Raw genomic sequence first — 15,990 nt, 5'->3', positions numbered from 1 at the left:
ATGGTGAACATCCCTGCATGTGATTACCAGCATGGTGAGCATGTGATTACCAGCATGGTGAGCATCCCTGCATGTGATTACCAGCATGGTGAGCATCCCTGCATGTGATTACCAGCATGGTGAGCATCCCTGCATGTGATTACCAGCATGGTGAGCATCCCTGCATGTGATTACCAGCAGGGTGAGCATCCCTGCATGTGATTAGCAGCATGGTGAGCATCCCTGCATGTGATTACCAGCATGGTGAGCATGTGATTACCAGCATGGTGAGCATCCCTGCATGTGATTGCCAGCATGGTGAGCATCCCTGCACTGCATGTGATTACCAGCATGGTGAGCATCCATGCATGTGATTAGCAGCATTTTGAGCATCCCTGCATGTGATTACCAGCATGGTGAGCATCCCTGCATGTGATTACCAGCATGGTGAGCATGTGATTACCAGCATGGTGAGCATCCCTGCATGTGATTACCAGCATGGTGAGCATGTGAGTACCAGCATGGTGAGCATCCCTGCATGTGATTACCAGCATGGTGAGCATGTGATTACCAGCATGGTGAGCATGTGATTGCCAGCATGGTGAGCAATCCTGCATGTGATTACCAGCATGGTGAGCATGTGATTACCAGCATGGTGAGCATACCTGCATGTGATTACCAGCATGGTGAGCATCCCTGCACTGCATGTGATTACCAGCATGGTGAGCATCCCTGCATGTGATTACCAGCATGGTGAGCATCCCTGCATGTGATTACCAGCATGGTGAGCATCGCTGCACTGCATGTGATTACCAGCATGGTGAGCATCCCTGCATGTGATTACCAGCATGGTGAGCATCCCTGCATGTGATTAGCAGCATGGTGAGCATCCCTGCATGTGATTACCAGCATGGTGAGCATGTGATTACCAGCATGGTGAGCATCCCTGCATGCGATTGCCAGCATGGTGAGCATCCCTGCACTGCATGTGATTACCAGCATGGTGAGCATCCCTGCATGTGATTAGCAGCATGGTGAGCATCCCTGCATAGGATTACCAGCATGGTGAGCATCCCTGCATGTGATTACCAGCATGGTGAGCATGTGATTACCAGCATGGTGAGCATCCCTGCATGTGATTACCAGCATGAGCACTTAAGCACATTAGCACATAAGTGGTGAGCATCCCTGCATGTGATTGCAAGCATTAGCACTTAAGTGGTGAGCATCCCTGCATGTGATTACCAGCATGGTGAGCATCCCTGCACTGCATGTGATTACCAGCATGGTGAGCATCCCTGCATGTGATTACCAGCATGGTGAGCATCCCTGCATGTGATTACCAGCATGAGCACTTAAGCGGTGAGCATCCCTGCATGAGTTTACCAGCATGGTGAGCATCCCTGCACTGCATGTGATTACCAGCATGGTGAGCATCCCTGCATGTGATTACCAGCATGGTGAGCATCCCTGCATGTGATTGCAAGCATGAGCACTTAAGCGGTGAGCATCCGCATCCCTGCATGTGATTACCAGCATGGTGAGCATCCCTGCATGTGATTACCAGCATGGTGAGCATCCCTGCATGTGATTACCAGCATGGTGAGCATGTGATTACCAGCATGGTGAGCATCCGTGCACTGCATGTGATTACCAGCATGGTGAGCATCCCTGCATGTGATTACCAGCATGGTGAGCATCCCTGCACTGCATGTGATTACCAGCATGGTGAGTATGTGATTACCAGCAGGGTGAGCATCCCTGCATGTGATAACCAGCATGGTGAGCATCCCTGCACTGCATGTGATTACCAGCATGGTGAGCACCCCTGCATGTCATTACCAGCATGGTGAGCACCCCTGCATGTGATTGCCAGCATGGTGAGCATGTGATTACCAGCATGGTGAGCATCCCTGCATGTGATTACCAGCATGGTGAGCATGTGATTACCAGCAGGGTGAGCATCCCTGCACTGCATGTGATTACCAGCATGGTGAGCATCCCTGAATGTGATTACCAGCATGGTGAGCATATGATTACCAGCATGGTGAGCATCCCTGCATGTGATTACCAGCATGGTGAGCATGTGATTACCAGCAGGGTGAGCATCCCTGCACTGCATGTGATTACCAGCATGTTGAGCATCCCTGCATGTGATTACCAGCATGGTGAGCATGTGATTACCAGCACGGTGAGCATCCCTGCATGTGATTACCAGCATGGTGAGCATCCCTGCACTGCATGTGATTACCAGCATGGTGAGCATCTCTGCATGTGATTACCAGTATGGTGAGCATGTGATTACCAGCATGGTGAGCATCCCTGCATGTGATTACCAGCATGGTGAGCATGTGATTACCAGCAGGGTGAGCATCCCTGCACTGCATGTGATTACCAGCATGGTGAGCATCCCTGCATGTGATTACCAGCATGGTGACCATGTGATTACCAGCAGGGTGAGCATCCCTGCACTGCATGTGATTACCAGCATGGTGAGCATCCCTGCATGTGATTACCAGCATGGTGAGCATCTGATTACCAGCATGGTGAGCATCCCTGCATGTGATTACCAGAATGGTGAGCATCCCTGCATGTGATTACCAGCATGGTGAGCATCCCTGCACTGCATGTGATTACCAGCATGGTGAGCATCCCTGCATGTGATTACCAGCATGGTGAGCATCCCTGCATGTGATTACCAGCATGGTGAGCATGTGATTACCAGCATGGTGAGCATCCCTGCATGTGATTAACAGCATGGTGAGCATCCCTGCACTGCATGTGATTACCAGCATGGTGAGCATCCCTGCATGTGATTACCAGCATGGTGAACATCCCTGCATGTGATTACCAGCATGGTGAGCATGTGATTACCAGCATGGTGAGCATCCCTGCATGTGATTACCAGCATGGTGAGCATCCCTGCATGTGATTACCAGCATGGTGAGCATCCCTGCATGTGATTACCAGCATGGTGAGCATCCCTGCACTGCATGTGATTACCAGCATGGTGAGCATCCCTGCATGTGATTACCAGCATGGTGAGCATCCCTGCATGTGATTACCAGCATGGTGAGCATCCCTGCACTGCATGTGATTACCAGCATGGTGAGCATCCCTGCATGTGATTACCAGCATGGTGAGCATCCCTGCATGTGATTACCAGCATGGTGAGCATCCCTGCATGTGATTGCCAGCATGGTGAGCATCCCTGCATGTGATTACCAGCATGGTGAGCACCCCTGCATGTGATTGCCAGCATGGTGAGCATGTGATTACCAGCATGGTGAGCATCCCTGCATGTGATTACCAGCATGGTGAGCATGTGATTACCAGCAGGGTGAGCATCCCTGCACTGCATGTGATTACCAGCATGGTGAGCATCCCTGCATGTGATTACCAGCATGGTGAGCATATGATTACCAGCATGGTGAGCATCCCTGCATGTGATTACCAGCATGGTGAGCATGTGATTACCAGCAGGGTGAGCATCCCTGCACTGCATGTGATTACCAGCATTTTGAGCATCCCTGCATGTGATTACCAGCATGGTGAGCATGTGATTACCAGCACGGTGAGCATCCCTGCATGTGATTACCAGCATGGTGAGCATCCCTGCACTGCATGTGATTACCAGCATGGTGAGCATCTCTGCATGTGATTACCAGTATGGTGAGCATGTGATTACCAGCATGGTGAGCATCCCTGCATGTGATTACCAGCATGGTGAGCATGTGATTACCAGCAGGGTGAGCATCCCTGCACTGCATGTGATTACCAGCATGGTGAGCATCCCTGCATGTGATTACCAGCATGGTGACCATGTGATTACCAGCAGGGTGAGCATCCCTGCACTGCATGTGATTACCAGCATGGTGAGCATCCCTGCATGTGATTACCAGCATGGTGAGCATCTGATTACCAGCATGGTGAGCATCCCTGCATGTGATTACCAGAATGGTGAGCATCCCTGCATGTGATTACCAGCATGGTGAGCATCCCTGCACTGCATGTGATTACCAGCATGGTGAGCATCCCTGCATGTGATTACCAGCATGGTGAGCATCCCTGCATGTGATTACCAGCATGGTGAGCATGTGATTACCAGCATGGTGAGCATCCCTGCATGTGATTAACAGCATGGTGAGCATCCCTGCACTGCATGTGATTACCAGCATGGTGAGCATCCCTGCATGTGATTACCAGCATGGTGAACATCCCTGCATGTGATTACCAGCATGGTGAGCATGTGATTACCAGCATGGTGAGCATCCCTGCATGTGATTACCAGCATGGTGAGCATCCCTGCATGTGATTACCAGCATGGTGAGCATCCCTGCATGTGATTACCAGCATGGTGAGCATCCCTGCACTGCATGTGATTACCAGCATGGTGAGCATCCCTGCATGTGATTACCAGCATGGTGAGCATCCCTGCATGTGATTACCAGCATGGTGAGCATCCCTGCACTGCATGTGATTACCAGCATGGTGAGCATCCCTGCATGTGATTACCAGCATGGTGAGCATCCCTGCATGTGATTACCAGCATGGTGAGCATCCCTGCATGTGATTGCCAGCATGGTGAGCATCCCTGCATGTGATTACCAGCATGGTGAGCATCCCTGCACTGCATGTGATTACCAGCATGGTGGGCATCCCTGCATGTGATTACCAGCATGGTGGGCATCCCTGCACGTGATTACCAGCATGGTGAGCATCCCTGCATGTGATTACCAGCATGGTGAGCATCCCTGCATGTGATTACCAGCATGGTGAGCATGTGATTACCAGCATGGTGAGCATGTGATTGCCAGCATGGTGAGCATCCCTGCATGTGATTACCAGCATGGTGAGCATGTGATTACCAGCATGGTGAGCATCCCTGCATGTGATTACCAGCATGGTGAGCATCCCTGCACTGCATGTGATTACCAGCATGGTGAGCATCCCTGCATGTGATTACCAGCATGGTGAGCATCCCTGCATGTGATTACCAGCATGGTGAGCATCGCTGCACTGCATGTGATTACCAGCATGGTGAGCATCCCTGCATGTGATTACCAGCATGGTGAGCATCCCTGCATGTGATTACCAGCAGGGTGAGCATCCCTGCATGTGATTAGCAGCATGGTGAGCATCCCTGCATGTGATTACCAGCATGGTGAGCATGTGATTACCAGCATGGTGAGCATCCCTGCATGTGATTGCCAGCATGGTGAGCATCCCTGCACTGCATGTGATTACCAGCATGGTGAGCATCCATGCATGTGATTAGCAGCATTGTGAGCATCCCTGCATGTGATTACCAGCATGGTGAGCATCCCTGCATGTGATTACCAGCATGGTGAGCATGTGATTACCAGCATGGTGAGCATCCCTGCATGTGATTACCAGCATGGTGAGCATGTGAGTACCAGCATGGTGAGCATCCCTGCATGTGATTACCAGCATGGTGAGCATGTGATTACCAGCATGGTGAGCATGTGATTGCCAGCATGGTGAGCAATCCTGCATGTGATTACCAGCATGGTGAGCATGTGATTACCAGCATGGTGAGCATACCTGCATGTGATTACCAGCATGGTGAGCATCCCTGCACTGCATGTGATTACCAGCATGGTGAGCATCCCTGCATGTGATTACCAGCATGGTGAGCATCCCTGCATGTGATTACCAGCATGGTGAGCATCGCTGCACTGCATGTGATTACCAGCATGGTGAGCATCCCTGCATGTGATTACCAGCATGGTGAGCATCCCTGCATGTGATTACCAGCATGGTGAGCATCCCTGCTTGTGATTAGCAGCATGGTGAGCATCCCTGCATGTGATTACCAGCATGGTGAGCATGTGATTACCAGCATGGTGAGCATCCCTGCATGTGATTGCCAGCATGGTGAGCATCCCTGCACTGCATGTGATTACCAGCATGGTGAGCATCCCTGCATGTGATTAGCAGCATGGTGAGCATCCCTGCATGTGATTACCAGCATGAGCACTTAAGCGGTGAGCATCCCTGCATGTGATTGCAAGCATTAGCACATAAGTGGTGAGCATCCCTGCATGTGATTGCAAGCATTAGCACTTAAGCAGTGCGCATCCGTGCATGTGATTGCAAGCATTAGCCTTTAAGTGGTGAGCATCCCTGCATGTGATTACCAGCATGGTGAGCATCCCTGCACTGCATGTGATTACCAGCATGGTGAGCATCCCTGCATGTGATTACCAGCATGGTGAGCATCCCTGCATGTGATTACCAGCATGAGCACTTAAGCGGTGAGCATCCCTGCATGTGATTGCAAGCATGAGCACTTAAGCGGTGAGCATCCCTGCATGAGTTTACCAGCATGGTGAGCATCCCTGCATGTGATTACCAGCATGCAGGGATGCTCACCATGCTGGTAATCACATGCAGGGATGCTCACCATGCTGGTAATCACATGCAGTGCAGGGATGCTCACCATGCTGGTAAACTCATGCAGGGATGCTCACCGCTTAAGTGCTCATGCTGGTAATCACATGCAGGGATGCTCACCATGCATGTAATCACATGCAGAGATGCTCACCATGCTGGTAATCACATGCAGGGATGCTCACCATGCTGGTAATCACATGCAGTGCAGGGATGCTCACCATGCTGGTAATCACATGCAGGGATGCTCACCATGCTGGCAATCACATGCAGGGATGCTCACCATGCTGGTAATTACATGCAGGGATGCTCACCATGCTGGCAATCACATGCAGGGATGCTCACCATGCTGGTAATCACATGCAGGGATGCTCACCATGCTGGTAATCACATGCAGTGCAGGGATGCTCACCATGCTGGTAAACACATGCAGGGATGCTCACCCTGCTGGTAATCACATGCAGGGATGCTCACCATGCTGGTAATCACATGCAGGGATGCTCACCATGCTGGTAATCACATGCAGGGATGCTCACAATGCTGGTAATCGCATGCAGTGCAGGGATGCTCACCATGCTGGTAATGACATGCAGGGATGCTCACCATGCTGGTAATCACATGCAGTGCAGGGATGCTCACCATGCTGGTAATCACATGCAGGGATGCTCACTCTGATGGTAATCACATGCAGTGCAGGGATGCTCACCCTGCTGGTAATCACATGCTCAACATGCTTGTAATCACATGCAGGGATGCTCACCATGCTGGTAATCACATGCAGTGCAGGGATGCTCACCATGCTGGTAATGACATGCAGGGATGCTCACCATGCTGGTAATCAAATGCAGTGCAGGGATGCTCACCATGCTGGTAATCACATGCAGGGATGCTCACCATGCTGGTAATCACATGCAGGGATGCTCACCCTGCTGGCAATCACATGCAGTGCAGGGATGCTCACCCTGCTGGTAATCACATGCTCACCATGCTGGTAATGACATGCAGGGATGCTCACCCTGCTGGTAATCACATGGTGAGCATCCCTGCATGTGATTACCAGCATGGTGAGCATGTGATTACCAGCATGGTGAGCATCCCTGCATGTGATTACCAGCATGGTGAGCATCCCTGCACTGCATGTGATTACCAGCATGGTGAGCATCCCTGCATGTGATTACCAGCATGGTTAGCATCCCTGCACTGCATGTGATTACCAGCATGGTGAGCATCCCTGCATGTGATTACCAGCATGGTGAGCATGTGATTACCAGCAGGGTGAGCATCCCTGCACTGCATGTGATTACCAGCAGAGTGAGCATCCCTGCATGTGATTACCAGCATGGTGAGCATCCCTGCACTGCATGTGATTACCAGCATGGTGAGCATCCCTGCATGTGATTACCAGCATGGTGAGAATCCCTGCATGTGATTACCAGCATGGTGAGCATGTGATTACCAGCAGGGTGAGCATCCCTGCATGTGATTACCAGCATGGTGAGCATGTGATTCCCAGCATGGTGAGCATCCCTGCATGTGATTACCAGCATGGTGAGCATCCCTGGATGTGATTACCAGCTTGGTGAGCATCCCTGCATGTGATTACCAGCATGGTGAGCATCCCTGCATGTGATTACCAGCATGGTGAGCATCCCTGCACTGCATGTGATTACCAGCATGGTGAGCATCCCTGCATGTGATTACCAGTATGGTGAGCTTCCCTGCACTGCATGTGATTACCAGCATGGTGAGCATCCCTGCATGTGATTACCAGCATGGTGAGCATGTGATTACCAGCAGGGTGAGCATCCCTGCACTGCATGTGATTACCAGCAGGGTGAGCATCCCTGCATGTCATTACCAGCATGGTGAGCATGTGATTACCAACAGGGTGAGCATCCCTGCACTGCATGTGATTACCAGCAGGGTGAGCATCCCTGCATGTGATTACCAGCATGGTGAGCATCCCTGCATGTGATTACCAGCATGGTGAGCATCCCTGCACTGCATTTGATTACCAGCATGGTGAGCATCCCTGCATGTCATTACCAGCATGGTGAGCATCCCTGCACTGCATGTGATTACCAGCATGGTGAGCATCCCTGCATGTGATTACCAGCATGGTGAGCATGTGATTACCAGCAGGGTGAGCATCCCTGCACTGCATGTGATTACCATCAGAGTGAGCATCCCTGCATGTGATTACCAGCATGGTGAGCATCCCTGCACTGCATGTGATTACCAGCATGGTGAGCATCCCTGCATGTCATTAACAGCATGGTGAGCATCCCTGCACTGCATGTGATTACCAGCATGGTGAGCATCCCTGCATGTGATTACCAGCATGGTGAGCATCCCTGCATGTGATTACCAGCATGGTGAGCATCCCTGCATGTGATTACCAGCAGGGTGAGCATCCCTGCATGTGTTTACCAGCATGGTGAGTATCCCTGCATGTGATTGCCAGCATGGTGAGCATCCCTGCATGTGATTGCCAGCATGGTGAGCATCCCTGCATGTGATTGCCAGCATGGTGAGCATCCCTGCATGTCATTACCAGCATGGTGAGCATCCCTGCACTGCATGTGATTACCAGCATGGTGAGCATCCCTGCATGTGATTACCAGCATGGTGAGCATCCCTGCATGTGATTACCAGCATGGTGAGCATCCCTGCATGTGATTACCAGCATGGTGAGCATCTCTGCATGTGATTACCAGCATGGTGAGCATCCCTGCATGTGATTACCAGCATGAGCACTTAAGCGGTGAGCATCCCTGCATGAGTTTACCAGCATGGTGAGCATCCCTGCACTGCATGTGATTACCAGCATGGTGAGCATCCCTGCATGTGATTACCAACATGGTGAGCATGTGATTACCAGCATGGTGAGCATCCCTGCATGTCATTACCAGCATGGTGAGAATCCCTGCACTGCATGTGATTACCAGCATGGTGAGCATCCCTGCATGTGATTACCAGCATGGTGAGCATCCCTGCATGTGATTACCAGCATGGTGAGCATCCCTGCATGTGATTACCAGCAGGGTGAGCATCCCTGCATGTGTTTACCAGCATGGTGAGCATCCCTGCACTGCATGTGATTACCAGCATGGTGAGCATCCCTGCATGTGATTACCAGCATGGTGAGCATCCCTGCATGTGATTGCCAGCATGGTGAGCATCCCTGCATGTGATTACCAGCATGGTGAGCATCCCTGCATGTGATTGCCAGCATGGTGAGCATCCCTGCATGTCATTACCAGCATGGTGAGCATCCCTGCACTGCATGTGATTACCAGCATGGTGAGCATCCCTGCATGTGATTACCAGCATGGTGAGCATCCCTGCATGTGATTACCAGCATGAGCACTTAAGCGGTGAGCATCCCTGCATGTGATTGCAAGCATGAGCACTTAAGCGGTGAGCATCCCTGCATGAGTTTACCAGCATGGTGAGCATCCCTGCACTGCATGTGATTACCAGCATGGTGAGCATCCCTGCATGTGATTACCAGCATGGTGAGCATCCCTGCATGCTGGTAATCACATGCAGGGATGCTCACCATGCTGGTAATCACATGCAGTGCAGGGATGCTCACCATGCTGGTAATCACATGCAGTGCAGGGATGCTCACCATGCTGGTAATCACATGCTCACCATGCTGGGATGCTCACCGCTTAAGTGCTCATGCTGGTATCCCTGCACTGCATGTGATTACCAGGATGGTGAGCATCCCTGCATGTGATTACCAGCATGGTGAGCATCCCTGCACTGCATGTGATTACCAGCATGGTGAGCATGTGATTACCAGCATGGTGAGCATCCCTGCATGTGATTACCAGCATGGTGAGCATCCCTGCATGTGATTACCAGCATGGCGAGCATCCCTGCATGTGATTACAGCATGGTGAGCATCCCTGCATGTGATTACCAGCATGAGCACTTAAGCGGTGAGCATCCCTGCATGTGATTGCAAGCATTAGCACTTAAGCGGTGAACATCCGTGCATGTGATTGCAAGCATGAGCACTTAAGCGGTGAGTATCCCTGCATGAGTTTACCAGCATGGTGAGCATGTGATTACCAGCATGGTGAGCATCCCTGCACTGCATGTGATTACCAGCATGGTGAGCATGTGATTACCAGCAGGGTGAGCATGTGATTACCAGCATGGTGAGCATCCCTGCATGTGATTACCAGCATGGTGAGCATCCCTGCATGTGATTACCAGCATGGTGATCATGTGATTATCAGCAGGGTGAGCATCCCTGCATGTGATTACCAGCATGGTGAGCATCCCTGCATGTGATTACCAGCATGGTGAGCATGTGATTATCAGCAGGGTGAGCATCCCTGCATGTGATTACCAGCATGGTGAGCATCCCTGCACTGCATGTGATTACCAGCATGGTGAGCATCCCTGCATGTGATTACCAGCATGGTGAGCATGTGATTGACAGCATGGTGAGCATCCCTGCATGTGTTTAACAGCATGGTGAGCATCCCTGCACTGCATGTGATTACCAGCATGGTTAGCATCCCTACATGTGATTACCAGCATGGTGAGCATCTGATCACCAGCATGGTGAGCATCCCTGCACTGCATGTGATTACCAGCATGGTGAGCATCCCTGCATGTGATTACCAGCATGGTGAGCATCCTTGCATGTGATTACCAGCATGGTGAGCATCCCTGCATGTGATTACCAGCATGGTGAGCATCCCTGCATGTGATTACCAGCATGAGCACTTAAGCGGTGAGCATCCCTGCATGTGATTGCAAGCATGGGCACTTAAGCGGTGAGCATCCCTGCATGTGATTACCAGCATGGTGAGCATCCCTGCACTGCATGTGATTACCACCATGGTGAGCATCCCTGCATGTTATTACCAGCATGGTGAGCATCCCTGCATGTGATTACCAGTATGGTGAGCATCCCTGCACTGCATGTGATTACCAGCATGGTGAGCATCCCTGCACTGCATGTGATTACCAGCATGGTGAGCATCCCTGCATGAGTTTACCAGCATGGTGAGCATGTGATTACCAGCATGGTGAGCATCCCTGGATGTGATTACCAGCATGGTGAGCATCCCTGCATGTGATTACCAGCATGGTGAGCATCCCTGCACTGCATGTGATTACCAGAATGGTGAGCATCCCTGCACTGCATGTGATTACCAGCATGGTGAGCATCCCTGCATGAGTTTACCAGCATGGTGAGCATGTGATTACCAGCATGGTGAGCATCCCTGCACTGCATGTGATTACCAGCATGGTGAGCATCCCTGCATGTGTTTACCAGCATGGTGAGCATGTGATTACCAGCATGGTGAGCATCCCTGCACTGCATGTGATTATCAGCATGGTGAGCATCCCTGCACTGCATGTGATTACCAGCATGGTGAGCATCCCTGCATGAGTTTACCAGCATGGTGAGCATGTGATTACCAGCATGGTGAGCATCCCTGCACTGCATGTGATTACCAGCATGGTGAGCATCCCTGCACTGCATGTGATTACCAGCATGGTGAGCATCCCTGCACTGCATGTGATTACCAGCATGGCGAGCATCCCTGCATGAGTTTACCAGCATGGTGAGCATGTGATTACCAGCATGGTGAGCATCCCTGCACTGCATGTGATTACCAGCATGGTGAGCATCCCTGCATGAGTTTACCAGCATAGTGAGCATGTGATTACCAGCATGGTGAGCATCCCTGCACTGCATGTGATTACCAGCATGGTGAGCATCCCTGCACTGCATGTGATTACCAGCATGGTGAGCATCCCTGCATGAGTTTACCAGCATGGTGAGCATGTGATTACCAGCATGCTGAGCATCCCTGCACTGCATGTGATTACCAGCATGGTGAGCATCCCTGCATGTGATTACCAGCATGGTGAGCATGTGATTACCAGCATGGTGAGCATGTGATTACCAGCATGGTGAGCATCCCTGCATGTGATTACCAACATGGTGAGCATGTGATTACCAGCTGGGTGAGCATGTGATTACCAGCATGGTGAGCATCCCTGCACTGCATGTGATTACCAGCATGGTGAGCATCCCTGCATGTGACTACCAGCATGGTGAGCATCCCTGCACTGCATGTGATTACCAGCATGGTGAGCATCCCTGCATGTGATTACCAGCATGGTGAGCATCCCTGCACTGCATCTGATTACCAGCATGGTGAACATCCCTGCATGTGATTACCAGCATGGTGAGCATCCCTGCATGTGATTACCAGCATGGTGAGCATCCCTGCACTGCATCTGATTACCAGCATGGTGAGCATCCCTGCATGTGATTACCAGCATGGTGAGCATCCCTGCATGTGATTCAGCATGGGGAGCATGTGATTACCAGCATGGTGAGCATCCCTGCACTGCATGTGATTACCAGCATGGTGAGCATCCCTGCATGTGATTACCAGCATGGTGAGCATCCCTGCATGTGATTACCAGCAGGGTGAGCATCCCTGCATGTGATTCAGCATGGTGAGCATGTGATTACCAGCATGGTGAGCATCCCTGCATGTGATTACCAGCATGGTGAGCATCCCTGCACTGCATGTGATTACCAGCATGGTGAGCATCCCTGCATGTGATTACCAGCATGGTGAGCATCCCTGCATGTGATTACCAGCATGGTGAGCATCGCTGCACTGCATGTGATTACCAGCATGGTGAGCATCCCTGCATGTGATTACCAGCATGGTGAGCATCCCTGCATGTGATTAGCAGCATGGTGAGCATCCCTGCATGTGATTACCAGCATGGTGAGCATGTGATTACCAGCATGCTGAGCATCCCTGCATGTGATTGCCAGCATGGTGAGCATCCCTGCACTGCATGTGATTACCAGCATGGTGAGCACCCCTGCATGTGATTAGCAGCATGGTGAGCATCCCTGCATGTGATTACCAGCATGGTGAGCATCCCTGCATGTGATTACCAGCATGGTGAGCATGTGATTACCAGCATGGTGAGCATCCCTGCATGTGATTACCAGCATGAGCACTTAAGCGGTGAGCATCCCTGCATGTGATTGCAAGCATTAGCACATAAGTGGTGAGCATCCCTGCATGTGATTGCAAGCATTAGCACTTAAGTGGTGAGCATCCCTGCATGTGATTACCAGCATGGTGAGCATCCCTGCACTGCATGTGATTACCAGCATGGTGAGCATCCCTGCATGTGATTACCAGCATGGTGATCATCCCTGCATGTGATTACCAGCATGAGCACTTAAGCGGTGAGCATCCCTGCATGAGTTTACCAGCATGGTGAGCATCCCTGCACTGCATGTGATTACCAGCATGGTGAGCATCCCTGCATGTGATTACCAGCATGGTGAGCATCCCTGCATGTGATTGCAAGCATGAGCACTTAAGCGGTGAGCATCCCTGCATGAGTTTACCAGCATGGTGAGCATCCCTGCATGTGATTACCAGCATGGTGAGCATCCCTGCATGTGATTACCAGCATGGTGAGCATCCCTGCATGTCATTACCAGCATGGTGAGCACCCCTGCATGTCATTACCAGCATGGTGAGCATCCCTGCACTGCATGTGATTACCAGCATGGTGAGCATCCCTGCATGTGATTACCAGCATGGTGAGCATCCCTGCACTGCATGTGATTACCAGCATGGTGAGCATCTCTGCATGTGATTGCCAGCATGGTGAGCATGTGATTACCAGCATGGTGAGCATCCCTGCATGTGATTACCAGCATGGAGAGCATGTGATTACCAGCAGGGTGAGCATCCCTGCACTGCATGTGATTACCAGCATGGTGAGCATCCCTGCATGTGATTACCAGCATGGTAGCATCCCTGCATGTGATTACCAGCATGGTGAGCATGTGATTACCAGCAGGGTGAGCATCCCTGCACTGCATGTGATTACCAGCATGGTGAGCCTCCCTGCATGTGATTACCAGCATGGTGAGCATGTGATTACCAGCACGGTGAGCATCCCTGCATGTGATTACCAGCATGGTGAGCATCCCTGCACTGCATGTGATTACCAGCATGGTGAGCATCTCTGCATGTGATTACCAGTATGGTGAGCATGTGATTACCAGCATGGTGAGCATCCCTGCATGTGATTACCAGCATGGTGAGCATGTGATTACCAGCAGGGTGAGCATCCCTGCACTGCATGTGATTACCAGCATGGTGAGCATCCCTGCATGTGATTACCAGCATGGTGACCATGTGATTTCCAGCAGGGTGAGCATCCCTGCACTGCATGTGATTACCAGCATGGTGAGCATCCCTGCATGTGATTACCAGCATGGTGAGCATCTGATTACCAGCATGGTGAGCATCCCTGCATGTGATTACCAGCATGGTGAGCATCCCTGCATGTGATTACCAGCATGGTGAGCATCCCTGCACTGCATGTGATTACCAGCATGGTAAGCATCCCTGCATGTGATTACCAGCATGGTGAGCATCCCTGCATGTGATTACCAGCATGGTGAGCATGTGATTACCAGCATGGTGAGCATGTGATTACCAGCATGGTGAGCATCCCTGCATGTGATTAACAGCATGGTGAGCATCCCTGCACTGCATGTGATTACCAGCATGGTGAGCATCCCTGCATGTGATTACCAGCATGGTGAGCATCCCTGCATGTGATTACCAGCATGGTGAGCATGTGATTACCAGCATGGTGAGCATGTGATTACCAGCATGGTGAGCATCCCTGCATGTGATTACCAGCATGGTGAGCATCCCTGCATGTGATTACCAGCATGGTGAGCATCCCTGCATGTGATTACCAGCATGGTGAGCATCCCTGCACTGCATGTGATTACCAGCATGGTGAGCATCCCTGCATGTGATTACCAGCATGGTGAGCATCCCTGCATGTGATTACCAGCATGGTGAGCATCCCTGCACTGCATGTGATTACCAGCATGGTGAGCATCCCTGCATGTGATTACCAGCATGGTGAGCATCCCTGCATGTGATTACCAGCATGGTGAGCATCCCTGCATGTGATTACCAGCATGGTGAGCATCCCTGCATGTGGTTACCAGCATGGTGAGCATCCCTGCACTGCATGTGATTACCAGCATGGTGGGCATCCCTGCATGTGATTACCAGCATGGTGGGCATCCCTGCATGTGATTACCAGCATGGTGAGCATCCCTGCATGTGAGTACCAGCATGGTGAGCATCCCTGCATGTGATTACCAGCATGGTGAGCATGTGATTGCCAGCATGGTGAGCATGTGATTGCCAGCATGGTGAGCATCCCTGCATGTGATTACCAGCATGGTGAGCATGTGATTACCAGCATGGTGAGCATCCCTGCATGTGATTACCAGCATGGTGAGCATCCCTGCACTGCATGTGATTACCAGCATGGTGAGCATCCCTGCATGTGATTACCAGCATGGTGAGCATCCCTGCATGTGATTACCAGCATGGTGAGCATCGCTGCACTGCATGTGATTACCAGCATGGTGAGCATCCCTGCATGTGATTACCAGCATGGTGAGCATCCCTGCATGTGATTACCAGCATGGTGAGCATCCCTGCATGTGATTAGCAGCATGGTGAGCATCCCTGC

The sequence above is a fragment of the Ambystoma mexicanum genome, chromosome 2q (assembly GCF_040938575.1).
Source record: "Ambystoma mexicanum isolate Mex_15411 chromosome 2q, UKY_AmexF1_1, whole genome shotgun sequence".
NCBI lineage: Eukaryota > Metazoa > Chordata > Amphibia > Caudata > Ambystomatidae > Ambystoma > Ambystoma mexicanum.
Note: the sequence above shows the minus strand (reverse complement) of the source record.